The sequence below is a fragment of the Lonchura striata genome, chromosome 2 (genome assembly GCF_046129695.1).
Source record: "Lonchura striata isolate bLonStr1 chromosome 2, bLonStr1.mat, whole genome shotgun sequence".
Taxonomy (NCBI): Eukaryota; Metazoa; Chordata; class Aves; order Passeriformes; family Estrildidae; genus Lonchura; species Lonchura striata.
This window is the reverse complement of record NC_134604.1, coordinates 9,428,782-9,448,671: the sequence shown is the minus strand read 5'-3', so window position 1 is coordinate 9,448,671 and position 19,890 is coordinate 9,428,782. Positions and strand designations below refer to the sequence as shown.

Here is a 19,890-nt window from a genome sequence, read left to right as displayed (position 1 = left end):
AGTTTTATAGTATAGCATTATATAATGTATAATTTAATAATGTTTTCCCATGCACACACATGTGTCTGGTTATTTTTTTCTGTCTTGTGTATAGTGTTCAGCTGTGGATAGAAACCACTTGAAACTTCCAGAATCCACCCCACCACTGCAGGCTTGCAAGAAGAGCCCTTCCTCTCCTTATGCAGGGACCAAGGGCTAGTTAAAATGGAAGCTCATATTCTTGACAGAGAAAGCAAAAGTTATTCTGAAGTATTTATGAGCAATTGGCCAACTCTGAATATTTCCTGCACACTAATAAATCATGCAATAGGGGCAGCCACAGGAAAAACTGTATCATGTAGGTATTATAAAGCACATCCACCATATGCCACAAGGAATTCTGTTCCTTCCAAAACCCTCTCTTCAGGGCAAAGTGATCTCACCACCCTTGTCCTCAAATAACTGATCTGCAAGTGGTACAGTCTGGAGTTGTAGAATATAGACTCTCTCCAGTGTACTTTTCTTACACTTATGCACACGTGTTTGCAGGCATGTGTGCATGCATATGTATATACCTGTAGTCACACTGCATGCAAGCATCTTTTAATATATACTTGTGATAAATGCTAGTGAAAAAAAACACTTTATTGCTTTATGACATCACATTCCCACCGATTAATGAAACTCAGCCTTTGAGACTCATTTAACTTTGCTGGCACAAAATTGAACCAGTACTCCAAAAAGAGGTTTCTGGGGCAAGGATTTCTCTGTGTAAAACCACACACGATTATTGTTACTAGATCTGCTAATGACAAGACTGCAGCAGATGGTATTCTCCAGGCAGATGCAAGAGAGCTATGCCTCCTCAGCTAATAGAACATAAGCCAACTTGAAACCAGAAGTCCTGTGAAAATATAAGTGCAATCCTGAGCTTGAAATAATAAGCCTTCTGGATATTCAGCATATTTCTATTTTGGCTGTGCTGGGATTGTCACACAGCTTTTATGGTGTCCTGCCACTTCATCTGTGGCTAGAGAAGTTGTGCCTGCTGCAGTCTCCCATATGGATATGGATGATAGAACAGTTCAGCTACACCTGTGATGACAAACCAGCACTAGGACATCAGGACATCCTGCTACACATGGCTGACACTCTCTCGACACACATTTGCCCTCTGCCAACCAGCTGCACCCAGAAAACACCCAGGGATAATTTGTGGGACTATCATGGGTCAAGAGCCACTCTCAGCAGGCAGAAGAGACCAAGCCATTCTCTCTAGGGAGAAAGGGCAAAAGGGAGGGAAGGAGGGAAATTAACCAAAAAAGCTGCGTTATGCCTTTTATTACAGGGACAGATGACAAGATATTCTACATCTATTTCCTATAAAAGACAGACTCTCTGAAGTCTACCTCCCAGACTCTGACAAAACATTCAGAGAGAAATTATGAAGAATATAAAGATTCAGCAGTACAACTACTTCCTTCTTTATAAATACAATAGTTGAAGCAGTTATTCAAGTGAACACTCATATAATTATGCCAGAGAAAATAAATAAGAAGCAGATATGTGAGAAAACTATAGGGCCTAGCCATTATTCTGCTCCTGGATCCCCAATGTACCTTCTTTTGATGGACTGGGATGTTCTTTATAAACAGTTGAAACCCTGTAAAAATGAAGTAAATAGAGCTATATGTAAAGAGATAAATCAGGCCATATAGCTGTTGTGATGTACATTCTTTATGCAAAACTGTCTATAATTTTGAGTTGTAGCCACTGGTTTTTAGTGACGTTTCCATTCTTCATCTGCACACTTCCCTCGTATTTTTTTTGTTGTTTTTATCGTAGAATTACTATAGGAAAAATCAAAGTAATCTTGTTCTTGGAGGGTAGGCCAGGTGGTCTTTAAAGGTCCCTCCCAACTCAAACCCTCCTATCATTCTATGTCTCAGCTACTCTCCTGTAGAAGACAAGATTTACAAAAAGACCCATTGAAAAAGAAACACTGGGTAGGTTTATTGGCTTTGAACAGATGGCTGAAAGGGACATCATGGAAAACATTTAAATGCTCAAAAAGATATTGATTAAATGTAAACTAGATGGGCCTCAAGTGTTCAGATAGCTCAGACTCATGTTTTAGGGAACATGGAGAAAATAAATTCAACCAGAATATATATATATATATATCTTGTGGAAAAAGTGGAAAACATTAAACTCAATTTAAGAAGCAGTAGGCAGAAATAATGTACATATTATGGTAAATTTGCAGACTCCTTGAAATTTAATAATAGTAAATTTATTTATTGCCAGGCACCACTCTCTGAAACCTATTGCTGTGATCCAGAACATAAATTCTTCTCCATATGCAGTCAAATGGCAACTGCATGAGCCTACACAGTGTAAAGAAAATTGTACAGATGTACTTTTGCAAAGAAAAGCTGAGGATTATGGTGGAAAGCAGAGAAGTGGCCTTACTTTGGTTCAAAAGGATTTTGTACAATTATATTCTTTCTGTTCTCCAACTTCCACCCCAGACCCATTCCTCCCTATCTCACCAGACTCTCTAAAGCTCTTCTTTTATGTGAGTGCCTCATATAAGTGGTAACTTACATTTGGGATTAGATATTTGTCTTTTTTTCAGAGCAGATGCAAATTCTTTCTCAATTGTACTATTTACTTTTAAAAAACCAACCAACCAAAAAAACAACTAAGAAGGAGTATGTTATAAAAATATTTCTAAGAACCTCGTGGAGTGAGTTTTGTTCAGATATCCTGATAGGGAGTAAAGAACAAGTTTTGATGGAGAAGAATTAAATATAAATTAAATAGGCAAAACTTAACTAAAATAAAACAAAATAAACTAGAAAACAAAACAAAACAAAAAATCCCCTGCCCATGTTGCAAAATGTATTTGGGGGAGAACAAAAAAAGAATTAAAAGTTTCAGAGTCTATTCACTCCTGGATCACAAATAATCTGACGACTGTGTAAAAATGAATTATGCTGGATCTGCATATTGGATCCATCTCCTATACAATGACTGTATTCTATTAAATACATAAGGGAATGCCTGGGATCAACATGGTACTTTATCAATTTATCATCTTTGTCTTGATGTTTCCTTAAATAACTGCAAATTTGACCTAGGCAGTGAGGTTACCTCCACAGTTAAATTCCTTGAGGCATTGCAGGAAAGGGCTGTGGAGGACAGACAGAAACAACCACAACCATAAACAGTCAGAGCTCATAATCAGTGTGCTAAAAGGTGTTCTGAACTTGATGTTATTGTCCACCCCTCAGTGCAAAGCAATTATGATTACTGAGAGGATTTCACTGGCTTTTTCTGGGGGGTAGGTGGCACAAATTCACATCTTGCAAAGGAATCACTCAAAATAATTTCAGTAACCGTTTGGAATCACACTGCTCTTTGCCTCTTGTTCCATACCGGGCTCCTGCACATGGCTGCAAAAACCAGGACACAATTTATACACTTGCCATCTGTGCAGGGCATGACTGTCAGAAGAAATGCACAAATACCTTCTGGGGTGAGATTTCTTGGTGGTTATTGCATAAGAGAGACATATTTAAATGCACACTTTAGTCTATATGGTTCTGATCCAGACCTGCTGGAAGTCAGTCCAAGAGGAATTCCATCTTTTGCAGGCCCTTGCCTTTAGCTAAACTTTTGCCCAGTTGAGTGATTTTAGGATGCTATTCCCATCCAGGCCATCTTATGACTCGCTCCCTACCTTTCTTTGGTAATTATCAAGGCAGTTTTAATAAAAAAAAACCAACTCAAACAAAAACAAAAAACCCCCAAAAAAACCCCAAACCAACAAACAAACAACCCCAGGATGAAAGCACTTTAAACCCCCTAAATGCATCATCATTGATTAAATGAATATTGAATATATTGTACTGCAAGGGGAAGGAAGAAATCAGTGTACAGAGTACCTGGTCTTCTGTTTGCTTAGTGCAGTGAAGAATTTAACAGAAATCTGAAAAGAAAATAAATTACAAGGACACAACTTTCCTGGAATTTTCAATATCTCACAGTCTGAGAATCTGCAAATTTTGGAGTGAATGTGATGTGGGAAGGCACTGTAGTTTGCACAAGCTCCCAAAAAACAACTTGCCCATCCAGAGTGCTTCTATTGGACTGTACATGGACTGCTCCTGTGTCAGAAAGTGGAGTGCCTTCTATAATTAACAGATAACTCATCTTTGATAGCATGCCAAGAAAATAATAACTTTGCTACAGCAAAATGTAAAACTCTGTCAAAAGGAGGCATCTATCTGTTTCCACAAGACCCATGGTGATTAGTTTGGCCCTAATTAACAGCAGCTTTCTAAAGTGAGAGATAATTGCTGGCACATATAACATAGATTTCAATAGCTAAAATGAGCAATAACGAATATTCACTTTGAAGCTTGCCTGACAGAATGCTTAGACTACAAAAAGTTAAAGTAGTGCCTTGACTACAGCTGATAAATGAGATTCCTTTACTGTCCTCCGCTTCCCATCAGTATTTCAGCACTATCACTTTTAATGCTTCAGGTCTGGAGCTTTGTCTCTTAAAGTCAGAGATTTATGGCAAGTAAGAAATGTCCATATTAAAAAGGTAAAAGAAGATTCAGATTATATCCTTTTCTGACCATTATAATTAATAGCTGGATCTTCAGTTGTAACTAATTGAACAGAGGTCAGTGTGTTGCCATGGTAATGCCCTAGCCAAGCAATTTTACCCATTTTCCAGTCTACTGCCCCTTTGCATAACTGCAAGTTATAAAATGTTTTAATTGCAAGATTTGCAAATGATGCAACATCTGGGCTGCAGATTTCCATATAAAGGAAGAAGATTAATGGGATTATTAACATATCTGTGCAAACCCTTGAAGTGCTGAATATAATTACTGAACACCAGCATTTTCACTGATCATCTGTGTGACATGTTGGAAATCCATATAACTAAGGAAGAAAATTGCAGATGTGTATTTTCCTTTCTCTATGCCACTAGTAATTAGAAGAAGTGTCATTCTATTGCTGCCCTGGAATGATAAGGAAATATCTTTAGTCACTTCACCAGAACAACAATATAACTTCTTTGCTTGTACTCTTGTTTCATTTGATTAGATTTGAAAACAAGTCATGTCAGTGAACCTCAAATTCTGATTAGTGATTTTGACCTCCTTATTCCAAAAGTACACCAACAAATAGTCAGCAACCAGCCTTCCACTCTCTGTATATCTAAACATATTTAAAAAAAAAAAAAAAGTTCCTTCTAACCAATCAAAACCAAATTATTCCCCTAAAAAAGAGCCCAACATATACATTTGGGATTCTAACATCACTCAAGAACCATATGGTAGTTGCATGAGAATAAGATTATTTTAAGAAAGGAAATAAAAAAAGGAATATTTGCATACACAGGAAAAACAAATTTTGAATAGTTTGAAAATCAGCTATGGAGTGAGCATAGTTATATCCTGATGGACTGAAGAAAGCACAAACTTGCAGTATGGTCATTATTCAGAATGGCAGAAGAGCCAGGAGCTCTCTTGCTAGCACAGCTACAGATTCTTTTCCTTCACAAAAGCAGCAGAAAACTATTTCTCCTTTTCTCAGAACGCAACAGAAAGGTCATGTAAAAGGCACAGGTGGCTTCCAAAACTATGTTGAAGACACTGGCAGTTAGAAGTCTCACCTAACTTTCTCCACCTTTCTTCAGCTATTAAAGGACTTGGCAAAACTTTCAAGAAAAAAATCAGGTGATATAGGATTCCAATTTCTATTATTAGAAAAAGCTTAGATAATGAAGCAATTCCAATTTAGTTTCCTAAATAATTATAATGTCCAATTTATTCAATAGTGAATTAAAACTGTATAAATTTCGAAGCTCAGTCCTGCAACCAGCTTCAATTTCTGGGTACTATGAACTCAGCTCTGTTTAAGGTATAGCTTAGGAATTTGTATTGAAATGCAAAATTTATTGTCTTTACCTTTTTGATGGAATCTACCATGTCCTTTGGAAATATTTTTCTATGCTTTCTGACACTAAAACCATGGGACTAAGAGCAATATTTCTACCCAATTTAAAGATTAGGCCTTTTAAAATATTTTCCATTCATATGACTTTGCATGAATGCCTGCTAATAGCACCTCATTACAATATGAGAACTAGTCATTTATACCGATGTAAATTTAGAATCACTTCTGAAAAGTTTGAGGAGGCCTCAGATCTGCTTTGCTGACATGAACTCCTCTTGTCTTGGTGAAATGTCTTTGTGAGGGACATAGAATCACTCTGTTCCACACATCTGCAGAGCAGCCCCTTTCCTGACTAGAGAAATCGACTTTCTTTGAAATACTTCCTTGATAAAAATTACAGGATACTGTAAATCATGTTTTGCCTAGATTTTCAAAAGGAATAATTCAACCACTTGTGGACCCTACAGAATAATGAAGCAATTTTAACATTTCTGACATGTCCACTGATGTAGATCTTAGTAATGCCTTTTGAGGGTTTGCCTGATTTCAAGATGTGGTGGCTTGACTCTGGCTGGATGCCAGGTGTCCACCAAGTCCTGTCTCTCCCCTTAACTGGACAGGGGAGAGAAAATAAAACCAAAGGTTTGAGGACTGGGACAATGCAGGGGGACAATTACATCAACCTTGGTAACACGGGCAAAATATAATCTTCAGAATCAGCTGATGTTTATGTGAACAAGTCTGAAGTTCAGGAATAAAAATTAGATGAAAATCACAAGAAACGAAAAAATTCAATCTCAATTTAAAAGAGGAAAGAAAATTAAAAAGGCAATAGCAATTAAACTAGCAAAGAGGAATGAAGATTATAAAATTAATTGCAAATAGCACTAAAATTACTGCCAAAAGATGTAGAAGATGGATAATGTGATGCAAAGATTCCTGTATGTGTGTTGTGCTCACATCACAAGACCCATGGTGGAAGAAGCTTGTACCTGTGAGCAGTCTCTGCATAATCAACACCTTTTTTGAGCTCAAGTCTTTTATCTCACTAGAGTTGTGCAATTCAACACAAAGCCTAAATGCTGATGCTGTAAGTATGTTAGTCTTACTTATAAGGTATTTCTAGAGATACAAGTGCTTTTAATTCTCTGTTAAAAATCAGTAAAGATGTGGTTGTATATGTCTCAAAAACCACAAACCCCACTTTGAATTTGACCAGACAAGACACATCCTCTTCCACCTCAAAGATCCAGCCAGGATACGTCCCAGCAGATGGGGGAAATATGGCAGATGAAAAAAAAAAAACAAACCACTACCAACAAAAGAAACCAAACTCTGAGGCATGTTTTCTAACACTGTGTCTCCGTGGGTGGTACAGGAATATACTGCTTCTTACACAGTACCCAAAAATATAGACCATAATTATCTTAATGATTTATTATTTCACTTTTAAATCTGAAACTCAAAGCCTATTCAGAAGACAAAAGTCCAGATCTCATCCTGATGTGCCCACAGAATCTCACAGAAAACACGGTAGCCTGAGGATTCTCTACCTCAACATGAGGATTTTGGCAAGTTCCCTATCCTATTAATTATCAAGTCAGAAAGCACTATGGGATCTAATAAACTGTTTATAACCAAAAGGGTTCCAGAATTAGACTGAAAGCATAAGGAAGGGGGAAAAACCAGGGGAAAAAATAAAATTCTGTGATATACATGGATGTATTTTACATTTCTAACACTTATGGAGACATCTGGAAATCCTGCTTGTGTACCTGAAGCCTGACATCTAATTATTGAAGTACCTACCAAAAGAAGGAGAAGCTCTGGGAAAAGAGTAGCTTAAATAGCACTCTTCAGTAGTTTCCTCTTTACAAAACTTCCTCTGCTCACAAAAAACAAGGGTTGATTGTTTATTTGAATGCAGTATATGTTGTTTTACCTGTTTCAGTAAAATAAAAGAACTAATACGGGACTATGGGGTGGGAAATGTGGAAACTATATATGCATAACACTGATGAGCTATAAATGATATTTTAGTGCTTAATCTTTTTGGTTTCTCACAATACTTTTGAAAATGTTTAAAATTACATATCGTAAATGCATCCTAATTTTATGCGCTAAATATTTTCTGGGTAAGATTATCTTTCACAGATTATTTTTTTCATATTTTTTTACAAATTTTTATTAGGGGAATAATTACAAGAAAGGAGAATGATTAATAAAGTATCACTATTCTCCCACTGGCATTTCTGGCCTCATCAAAAGTGTCATTTTTTTGCATAATAGATTGACTCACACTTCAAGTGTGAAGCAACACTTGAAATTATCCATGCACATACTGATACATGTCCATATGCTTTTCCATCATTTCTCAAGCAATAAGCCAAGGGCAAAATTCTAGAATTACTTCCTAGAGTAATTCTTACACATGTATTTTCCAACAAACGTTCCACATCACTGAATAACACTAGATAGTAAGCAGCATACAAAGAATATCCCCAAACCACACTTACCAGCATACTGCAACATTAAAAAAAAATATGACGTGCAGCAAAGAACACAAGAAAGTTGATAATTTTCCTTCCTGTGCAATTCAGATTACAAATTTTTTTAGGACGTATTAAGAACTGGTGGTTATGCACTTCACACTACTTAGCATCAGTTGAAAGTGACAGGATGAAGAAATCCAACAGAAAGAAAGGCTAAAATTATCTACCCCATCACCTAGTACAGCAACTTCAGTTAAGCAGTAAATGCTTTAGACTCTAATGGGAATGGAAAATAATTTTGCCTATTTAGATTTATCTAATATCAGGCTTGCCAGGTATCTAATGGGCAAGGTGTGATATTTAATGATTTAGCAGTAAACATATCAAAAAGTCAATTCAAACATTCATTTTCCAGAGGAACAGCCAGTAGTAGGATGTAATGAAAAATATACTCAAAACACATTTTACTTTAAAGCAGGCTATTTCAAGAGAACAGAAACAAACCAAGATTAAAATCAAATATTAAATTAAAATCTCAGAAGCTGGCACATACATCAGCGTCCTGTGGATTAATTGGGAAAATTCATTTACTCTTAGGAGCCTCTAAAATAGATTATAATGTTTCCTCAGCTCCATTTCTCATACTGTTTTTTTGGTTTTTTTTTTTGTTTGTTTTAAGAGACTCTTTGCTAATTGCAGTTCACAGTTCATCAGCCTGGCTGATGAGCACTGGTTTTCCCAGGCTCTGCAAGGAAACCCTGCAGGAAATCAGAGAGGGGCTTGCAGCCTGTGCTTCCATCCCAAGGTGGGATGCAGGAAGCCCATGCCCCAGCCACAGAAGGATTTGAGGGCAGCAGAACTACCCCATCCCCATTCCTTCTGCCTTCCCTTTTTCCCTCCCAACACCTGCAGGAGGCCCATCACCTCCTCAGCACTGCAGCAGCAAGACAAGACACAGGGGAAGTTTAAAAACATCCTGAAAGGTCACCTTCTCCCTTTCTCATACTGCCTTAATTAAGGTTCTGGTTCTGCCATGCTTCCTCTGATGACTTCATTCTCTAGGGCACTCATCCCAGAAAATTCAAATTTCACCTGTGCTGCATATAAATCTCATAAAGCAGCATTTCCTTCATATTCTGCAGGGTTGTACATTGTGTAGGAGAAAAGTTGCTGCAGGTGCTTTAGTTAACAAAGGCGTCAGTGCAACATTAGAAAAAAAATCTAGCAATTTTTTGAAGGGTGTGTACACTAGGTCAGAAGTTAGAGGGACATGAAGTGAGAAGGAATCATAATGTTTAAAAACTATGAAAGGAAATAGGTGACAAAAAAATAATCTGTATCTGAAAGGACTGTCTAAAACAAGAATGCTTGTTCATGAGAATTTTTTATTTCCTTCAGCCATTTGTCCTTGCCTATTCAATTATTTCTCGAGGAAATAGCCAGCTGCCACCAAAGATCATAGAATTACAGACTGGTTTGGGTTTAAAGAGAACTTAAAGATCACCCAGTTCCAATCACCCTGCCATGGGCAGGGACACCTTCCACTGTCCCAGGTTGCTCAGAGCCCCATCCAACCTGGCCTTGAACACTCCCAGGGATGGGGCAACCACAGCTCCTCTGGGCAACCTGAGTCAGTGCATACACTCCCACAACAAAGAATTTTTTCTTAAATCTATGCAAAAAGTTCATATTTAACAGCTGACAAACTCACTACGGTTTTCACATAAGGGAATCTGCTCTGGAGTGTGGTTGTGAATGCTAACGGATAAAAAAGAAAGAACACAAAAAGAGAGATAAAATAAAATACTCATAAGGCTCTTGTAGTCACACCAGGATGGGCGGCAGCAATGTCTTTCGAGTGAAGAGAATTATGAAATCTTTCTGGAAAATGTTATCTTCTTACATTTAAGACTGACTATATCTCATCTGAAGAGTCATTTACTGGAAAACTGTCAGCCTTGATTCAAGGTTTTCCAGAAGCTTACTGAGAACAAGTCATGTAAAATATAGGCATTAAAAAAAACCACAAACAACCCAAAAAACCCTAACAAAACCACGAAAGAAACTGGAAAACAAATGTCATGCTTCTCAACAAGGCCACTTATTATTTTGCTTGGGACTACATAAAAGTGCATACACAGAAACCTAAATATTCTGACATTTCAAGTATCCCTAGATAGCAATGAGTATTAGCCTTATACACTGAAACTACTCTATATATATATTAGTCACTTTCTTAAGGAAATAACAAAACACTCAACAAAACAGATCAAGGAAGGAGATAAAACATATCTCACTTTTTCAGGTAAGAAGTGCCTAATGAGTTCCTAACATTGACCACAAAATACTGGCCTTTTCATGACCTAAGTCATTCACAATGGTGCTAAAATAACTTTTGGAATCAATGGTCTTAGATGTATCTTCTAACCTTAATGAGTATATGAAAATATGTACATTTACAAAAGCACACAATTCCTATTCTGGGTACAGTCGCTCTTTTTAGAACCCTTTTGGGAGAATCACACAACTCATGAAAAATCTGTCCTGGATTTTCAGTAAAAAAGCCCCCAAACAACACAACAAACTCACCTGACATCTACACTTCTACTAGCAATCCCCTATATTTTAAGTATGTGGACCTAAAATAATAATTTTTAAACTGCTAGATTTTTTTACTAAATTGGTGGGAGATAGGCTAAATGCTTGCCTGGATTATCCTGTCTGCTCAGTCTCGTATCCTAAAACTGGATTTATTTTAGCTAAGATGTCAGACCTACAACGAAAACAGAGTCTATGTATTTGGTCTAGAACAACTACTTACTAGTCTAGGCTTTATTTAAAATCAATTGAGGCACTTTAGAGGGGGCAAGTATATTGATTTTGTTCCCCTGAAGGTGCCTATTAATCCTTCTTGACTAGAAAGGAACTTTAAATATCTAGTTAAGACAGACAGTTTGTAGACTCCTAAAATTAAGAGGGATCCCACCCAAGGCACTTGGAAGGAGTCAGCTTTGCCATCTATGTTTTCTACTCCACAGTGTATATTAAAGTTTGGTCATGCTCCTTTCCCTAAAGGTAGAGTGTAAAATTAGTTTGTTTTAAATCCCTAGTGAGACTCCTATTACACGTAATTAAAGTTCAAGTCACAATCTCATAAATGATAATGAACATTGAAGGCAGAAGAAAATTAAATAATATTGGGAATGCAATAATCAGACTGCTTGTAAAATTTATGACACTTTAAAAAAAAAAAAACTCACACCATAGTGTGGCATCAGGGGCTTGAAAATTTTAAGCAACCCTATTTTTTGTAGATGGGAAGCAGCCTCATGCAGCACCAAACTAATAGCACGAAGAAATTTGACCTCAACATATTGACTACACCTGAACAGTGCAGTATTCCCTCACAATGATCAATTTCTTTATCATTACAAAATGTCTAAGGTAGAAATTCTTATTTTTAAAAAATATGTCTAAAGTGGGAGTGCCTTTTATTTTCTGGTTTGGTTGTTGCTTTGTTATGTTTTTAATGATTACTCAGAAGTACTACTGCCAGTTGGGAGATCACTAGGGTTACCTTTAGTTGAAGATGATTCTGCACTTGAGTGCAGTAATGTAGCAGACTTTATACTGCAAGAAAATATTCTAAAAACTGTATCTTCAACTAGAGGTCATTTAATCCTTTTGTGACAAAGAACTTGTTATTGAAAGGGGTCTTAGTGCCTTTCATTGGATGCAATTACAGTTGACAACTTCCTCTCTTTCTCAAACATAATTTCTAGTTACTATTACTTGACAGTTTATTATAAACTTCTCTTTCAGTGCAGATTAAAACATTTCAATTTTAATATATTTAAAATACCATTAAGAGGTACATTTGAGATAGTGATGAACACTTTTTTCCCCTCTTCATCTTGTATTATTCAAGATTTACTGAGAGGGAAAATATTATTCTTAAGTTCTTTTCTTGTTCCCTGCCTACAGACTAAGAATTTAGTCACACAGACTTCAAATAAATATTTCTCTCCACAACAGGAACCCAGATTTGACTCTAGCCATTCGATTACAGCACAGCAGACTTGCTCATTTCACACCTGGAGGCAACTGATGGGACAATTCCATGGCAAAAAGCTCCATTAGTTCTTACAATTAAAGTTTATTGAACACACTTAGGACCACCAAGAATCAACTTCCAAACTGAAAATAAGTAAACTCACAAGCTCTGCTTATCATCTATTTCCTAACCTTAGTAAAAGGAAGCTGCAACATCTATGGTAAGGCTAAAGAACAGCTATTGTTGAACTTAATGGAAAAAAACAGAGGAATTGTGTTGTTAGCTAAAGGAAAAGTGAAATGTGTCATATGTAGGTTTTAATATTTAATGAATCTATATGGCTGCAATCCATTATGTGACAATTTAATTATATGACAAAAAAGTTTGATAAATAATATTGTGGTAGGACATCTAATTCATTATTTAACAAAAAAATCAATACTTCCATAAATCATATTCCTACATACACACACAGTCACACACACACAAGCTTTTTCAAGTAGGCAGAAATCCAGATACCATAGACCATTCATTTTCTGGCCAGGACAAGTTCAAATTGAAGTTTAATCAGGCCTAGATGGGACTGGATTTTATTTTTTTTTTTAACTAGTAGATCATAAATGGTTGCTGCTAGATGTTTTTTTTTTTACCTCTGAGAGCTTCCTGAAAGCGCTGTATAAGTAGGACTATATTTTGTACTTAACAAAGATAAAATGCCAGATTTCACTCTTTTTAATCACATAAAATTGCTGTTTGAGTCAATGGGACCACTGGGGTGAGCAGCCAGGCAGGTAAAGAGCGTCCTCAGGATCAGTGCTCGAGTTTAGACATCACAGCCAAGAACAGGCAGCAGAGGAAGTCCTCCTGAAGGGAGGGCCATGGTAATGACTTGCAGAAAAAGAGTCCTTTTTTCCTCCACAAACCATTTGGATAAAGGCAGTGCAAGGGGAGTCGCCCCTGTGGCCAAGCAAAATTTCACCAGGAGAAAACAAAGGGAATGAGGATGTCAGGCAGGGAGAGCTGAATGGGGGCAGCAGGCAAGAGGAAAGGCACAAGTGGACATTAATTCCAAAGTCTTCAGGAGTCAAGTGTTGGGGGAAATGACTGGAGGGAGCAGGAGAAAGGAAACTGGGGATGAGGCACATGAAGAAGGAATGGCAATCGGCAGCTCCGAGATCGCTGTCTGCACTTCAGATAATTAATTTATTAAGAACAAATGCTTCCTCTCCAGCCACTCAAAGTTTCCCCAACCTTCTATATGACTTGTGTTCGTATCTATTGGTTTATCATATAATTCCTGACATTTTGCAACTCCAGCCCAAGCATACAACTCAAAGTCTCAGTGTTTTCAAGCTATGGAAAATAACCCTAATTTAGTTCAACAGAATGATAGATTTAATAGTTTGGCCCTATTGTGCTTTACTTGTGGGCCATCTTTGAACTTGAATATTGACTACTCATACTCTAGTGTTTTCAGGAAATTTGTTTCTTAAAAAATGTTTTAAAAATGAAAACTCTATTACCGCTGTCCAGACTACTATTTATGTCAAGTATACTTAACACACAATTTAGGGCTGACTAATTTGATGCTAATGCACTGAAATTTTTGTTTCATTCTGACAGCATTATCACTTTAACAACACTTTGTCAAAGTGCTTTTGTTGCCTTCTAATTTTTTTTTTTTAGCAAATGTAGTTGTTACATCGTACTTGATCTAGGGAGTTCATTCTCCCCTCCTGAATTTATGCAATTATTTTTTCATTATGTTGCATCTTGGCTTTTGCTGCCTGGGATACTGTTCTCTGACAAGGGTATTTTTTTTAGCAGTGGTCTGGGGGATTTGTGTGGTCCCATGTAAAAACTCTCCTCTCTTGGAGTACTCTAGAAAAACTATCCATGCTCACACATGCATCTAAAAAAAACAAGTTTCAAATACCAGAAGAGAAAAAAATAGCATCCATCATTCCTTGGTACATGAATTCCAAATGTGAAAATTGCTCCTCTGAAAACTTTGGAAATACTTAAACACTTCAGTTTACATAATTTTATTTCTCAAATATTTAAAATTATTCAGATTCTGGACCTAGGTTTTTGGTTTACTAATTTCCTATTTTAATTAGGTAGTACATGTTTTCAATCTTCTCTTGAATTCTGTGTTACAGCTCAGAATGTTGTAAAAAACAAAACAGAGAAATCATTGGAATTTACTGCAGTGAAACACTTCATTAAGCATACTTCTGACTTTTCAAAATCAGTGTTTGTAAACAGTTTGCTTTGATGATTTCTTTCTTTATTCATTACCTAATCTTGATCAGCCAAATTGAATGGTTCCTAGTATTTGCCTTCTCTGCAGTTTAATTACAAAATCCAAAATTATCCAGAGACAAAAGTGGTATGAAAGTTTTCCATTGAAACTGTATCTTATGTCAGTAATCAAAAAGTTTTAATCTCTTTTCCATATTAAAAAAAAGACATAGGAAAGCTGTGTTTACTTGTAAACAAATACTTTTATGTGCATGGTATGCCAAGATAAGTAGAGTTCTGCTTCTCCAACCTCATGAACAATAAAAGGTGTTCCTATTCTCAAAAAGTTAAAGTTGACCAAAGTACAAAATATATATATAAAAAAATAAAGTAGAGTTTTGCATTATTTATATAGCTTTAGAAAGGAATATTTTGAATCTTACACTAAGGGTCAAATTGCATGAAGTCACACACCCCATTTGTAACATCCCCACAAATATATTGCATCATGTATGTAACAGGATCTGCTTCCAGAACTTATTTCACACTGATAAACACCATTTCCTTTTGCACCTCATCTTCCTCAAAGTAATTATCAACCATCACCTACCTGAACACTCGTCTGCATATGTAGTAGGACATTAAAAATTGAATTAATTAGCACTCAGATAACAAGGATGAATTCCCACCCTAGACCAATGGCACAGCTGCAGTACATTCCTTAAGAGGGACAGCAGCAATTCCTGTGATCCAAGTGTTAGCAGCTGATAAAGTAAGAGGAATGATAATAATTGTCATCAAGACTGCTTGACAGCTTAGTGACTGGCATTACAAAAGGCTCCAAAATTTTTTGCTAGGACAAGAGTGAAAGCATTTTCAACCACAGAACACCTGAAAGGAAAAAAAAAAAACAGGCCAGAGCCTGTGTTTTCCCATGCACCTCCAGTACTAATTGCATAAATTCAATTTCAGAGACAATAAATTGCTAAGTGACCCTGGAAGCATATTTGCTGTAAGAGAACAAAACCTGCAAAATAGTAGATGCACTGTCAGACCTTTCAGGAAGTGAAAAGGCAAATTCAAATTATCAAGTCTCTTTCCCAGGGAAGAAATTGATCTGACCACATGAGCGTCGCAAGTAAATCAATATTCTCAATACCAAATATGTTTACTGAATTGAGCATAGTGAGTTAGTAGAGTTTTGTACTTACTTCCTGCTGGAGGGAGTTCAGCCTAGCCCAAGTTCTGATCTCACTGACATACATGAAAACCCAAGGCACAAAGGCTTAAATAATATTCCTGTGAAAATCACAGGTGATGTTAACCAAGATGTTAACTCTGGGCACCCCCTCTCAGTTAACCTCTTGTCAATTGAGAGGGGGTACCCAGAGCTCCAGCAGGTTAAAGATAACTCTCCTGTACGTGGTACAAAATCCATCCTAACAGTATGGATGATCTGTGAGGGGGAAAAAAAAAAAAGTGCTACTTTAAGAAACCTTCCACAAATATTTTCTGTTTCTCCTGACTAGAATGTATACTTTGCTAGGTTTGGCTCCTAGACCTGCTGATCTCCCTTGAGCTACCTCAAGCATTTTAGTTGTGTGTATGTACCTTCCCTTTCTCTATAGGGGTATCATTGGGGCCCAACTGTTATCTCAGATATGAATAATTTGAGGTAATTACCCATTATACTCAATACAGAAAAATCCAGAAGTCATTAGTATCTGATGAAGATTGCTATTAAAAGCACATTAGGCAAAATGGAAGATAGAAATAAAATATCAAAGTCTCTCCAAAGTATTTGAAGGGTGCTTCACTAATTGAGAACAACTTCAGAAATAAGTGTGTGTCTGTGGGGTGTCCCTTAAATGCTGATCTCTGTCAAAAGAGACTTAATTCTCTGAGAGAGAATCTGGGTGAGCATCATGAGAGGAAATCAGTGTGTCCTTGCATTGAAAGGCAACCAAGTGCAGAGTCTCAGAGCTTATTCCAAGGAAGTGCTGATGCGTTTCTCCACCTGATGCCATGGAACATACAAGAAATTTTTTAACTGCTGTATTTGCATGTTGCATTTCTAGATGACTTAGTCCTCTTGCAATATTTTTGACTTATTTCTATGGATATATAAAAAATAAATCTGATTTTTGTATTGCAATTGTTTGCTTCCTATTTATAACTTTTGAAAAATTTTCCCTTGTTAGTTAAAAGTTATTCACCAACCCCTTGGCTGCCCATTCCTACACAGAGGAATGCAGGACTTTTGAAGAAGCTGATCCATAAGAGATCATCAGAGCTAAAACTCACTAAGGAAAGAGTTTTGTAGAAAACATTCAGTTTTTATGCTAAGCATGTGAATATTCATTAAAATTCTGAATGGACATTCTGAGTGCATTTAATTATTTCCTAAATACATATTGTGCTCAATTTGGATAAGAGACCTAGTTGGAAAACTTTGATCCTATTCATCAACTTTTGAAAACAATCTCTGGTTCTAAATACACTGCAAATTTAGCAAGAATACTTTTTCTTTTTACTCAGTTGTATGTCAATGACATGGCACCAAGGTAAAATGTAGGAGTGTTTCCATCTTCACACACCATGGAGGTAAGGAACATATCAGTACCCAACACAAAAATAAAAGCAGCATAATAAAAAAATATGAATGCTGTTCAAAGGCAGTAATTCAAAACCATAGCTCATGTTTGAAACGTCATTTAGGTTGGTCCTCAGCAATTCCATCTCATAGAAGTAGTAATAAAATTATATTAGTCATGTGTCTGTTTCTTTTTAGACTGGGAATTTGGATCTACGTTCCAACAGTTAATGCTTTATTATCTCCTCTATTGCTTGTCCCTTAGTGCTTTGCTCGTAATTCTTCAACATGCCTTACCATAAGGCAGAGATGGGAAGTAGCACATAGAAATATTATTTGTGCCACAAAAATGTAAATGAAATAAAATATAAAGCTAATTGAAAATTTTGCTTATGAAGATAAGACATTTTATTTAGTAATTTCTTCTAGACTGTTGCAGCAGGATTAGAAATTAAGGAAGCAACAGTGTTTCAAATAATTTCTCTGAAATTGGGAAGGACACTGGGTATTTAATTTGGGCTTTAAGTCTTCTATGTGTGTCTGACAAGCTGACCAATATGAAGGCCTTTCACAAAAATTACTGTATGTATCAAAGTTTTAAATTATTCATATGACAAAATGAAATTATCAACAAGGCCACTAGATAATTAATGAAGTTGTCATCTTGACAAGACTAATAATAAGCTTCTCCTTGGTAAATAATCAGTGATTCCTCTGCTATGTTTATAAGCTCATGATATAGAAATTTCAAACTTTAAAAGCAGTTGATTGTGTTTTGCCAATAGTTAAAAGATTTTAACATGATTTCATATAACTGGTTTCTAAGTCAGTAGGTAGCTGCTATGCATGTGAATTTACCAAGGGAAACCAGACTTGGTGCACTATACATGGAAAATAATTATTTTCCTGATAATATTTTTTAAGAGACATATTAAAAAGAAGCAACAGCAGTAATAAGATAACTACTAAATCTAGTACCACTGTAATATGTGGAATGATCTGTGGATTTCCTATTCTTTAATTAAAGATTCTGTTGGTTTAATCATACAGCACTGTAGTAATAATGCTGGACAGATGAAGACAAAAGGCATTAGCATAAGGCTACATCAAGTCAGATGCTGTAACAGCTCCATCAAGCCTCATCTATATTGCTGTACCTGAGGCTCTTTCAAACCCCATATCTAATTCTGACAGCAGTGCCCTAAATTTTTTTCAAATCTTTTGTAGAACAGGCCATGAAAAGCAGTTTGCACCTGTGGGAAGAGTCCTGACAAGCATGGCAGGCTAAGATTTTGTGTAAAGACTCTATTTTCTTAACAGTATCTGGAGTGAGAAGAAGTGGCTGGAAAACATCAGTTAAAGGTCCAAGGATGTACAACACCCTATCTTTCAGACTTTGCCTTCTGTAGTGGCTTTTTTCCCCTCACTCATATTCATAGAGTAACACCACAGTATCATTTGTGTTTCTGATTTTCTAGCACTCTATGCAGCATGTACACCTGGCTGAGTTTATCACTTTCCATTGCAGTAAGAACCATCTCCCTGAAAAACCTAGGCTCTCATTCCATTTTTTCAAGGCACAGAATCTGTGATCCACAACACTGCTTATTACAGCATTCCAACCTGCAAATTCTAAGTTGGACTGGGCCACATGTACAAAGAGCAGTGTATATTTCTCTTCGGCTTTGAAAAATAAAAGAAATGAGAAATGGCCCCAGTGCTCTATTAGTTGGCTGTGGGCACATATTTTCACACAAAATCTGGATACCATAAACCCTCTGGGCACTGGTATTTCCATTTTGGTAATGAAGGCATTTGGTTGTTACAGATAGAAAAGATTGGAGTGGAAAAGCAGCATATTCCAAACGCTTCCTAAGACAAAATCCAAAACCTGCAATCTTTTATATTTTTTTTAAGATATATAGTTAAAAATGCAGCTTTATATCTTTCTCATTGATGAAAGTCATGTCAAGATTTTAACTCCTTATACTAAACTACCTCAGATGAAGTTAAAACTGAAGAATCTATACTGCAATCACTACAGGCACTCCAGACGCTCTCTGTGCTGTCCCAGGAACATCTGCTACTTTCTTCTGGCTAAAAATATGTTGTTTGTAACTTCTCTTCTGTCTACCCAGAGGCAGTGAAGGTTTTCCATTCCTTTTTAACTCTTTTGTGGCGTGTTTTGTGTCCTTTTCTAGTCCCCACCAAGAGCTGCCCCATGCTGCTCTCACTAATTGTGTGAACATTTCCAGACCCTCCTGCTCTCAGTGTGGTTTATTGATGCTCTGCACAGCAGAATACAAAACAGACTCTTTCAATATTCACACAGAAAATTCGTAGGTTGCTACAACCAAGGGAAATCCCAAACCCTTTCTGAATGAAAATCAGCTTCCAACCAAGATTGGCTCTAACAAGGGAGACAAGGGGCAGGGAGGCTGCTGCACACACACCAGGATTTTGGTGCCAGGTTCCAGTGCTTTGGGAATAGGGGTGGGAGCAGAGATGCATTTAGCTTCCTACCTGGGAAGGTGCCGTGCAGA

The 19,890-nt window shown here is 36.7% G+C and overlaps 1 protein-coding gene and 1 long non-coding RNA gene across 6 annotated transcripts in view; one reads left to right on the top strand and one right to left on the bottom strand.

Annotated features, from left to right (window-relative positions):
- ROBO2 (roundabout guidance receptor 2) overlaps positions 1-19,890 on the bottom strand; it is an 857,210-nt gene that overhangs the window by 675,347 nt on the left and 161,973 nt on the right. The window lies entirely within an intron of this gene.
- Positions 1-19,890, top strand: part of LOC110471624 (uncharacterized) — a 51,124-nt gene that overhangs the window by 681 nt on the left and 30,553 nt on the right. The gene's annotated exons all lie outside the window — the stretch shown is intronic.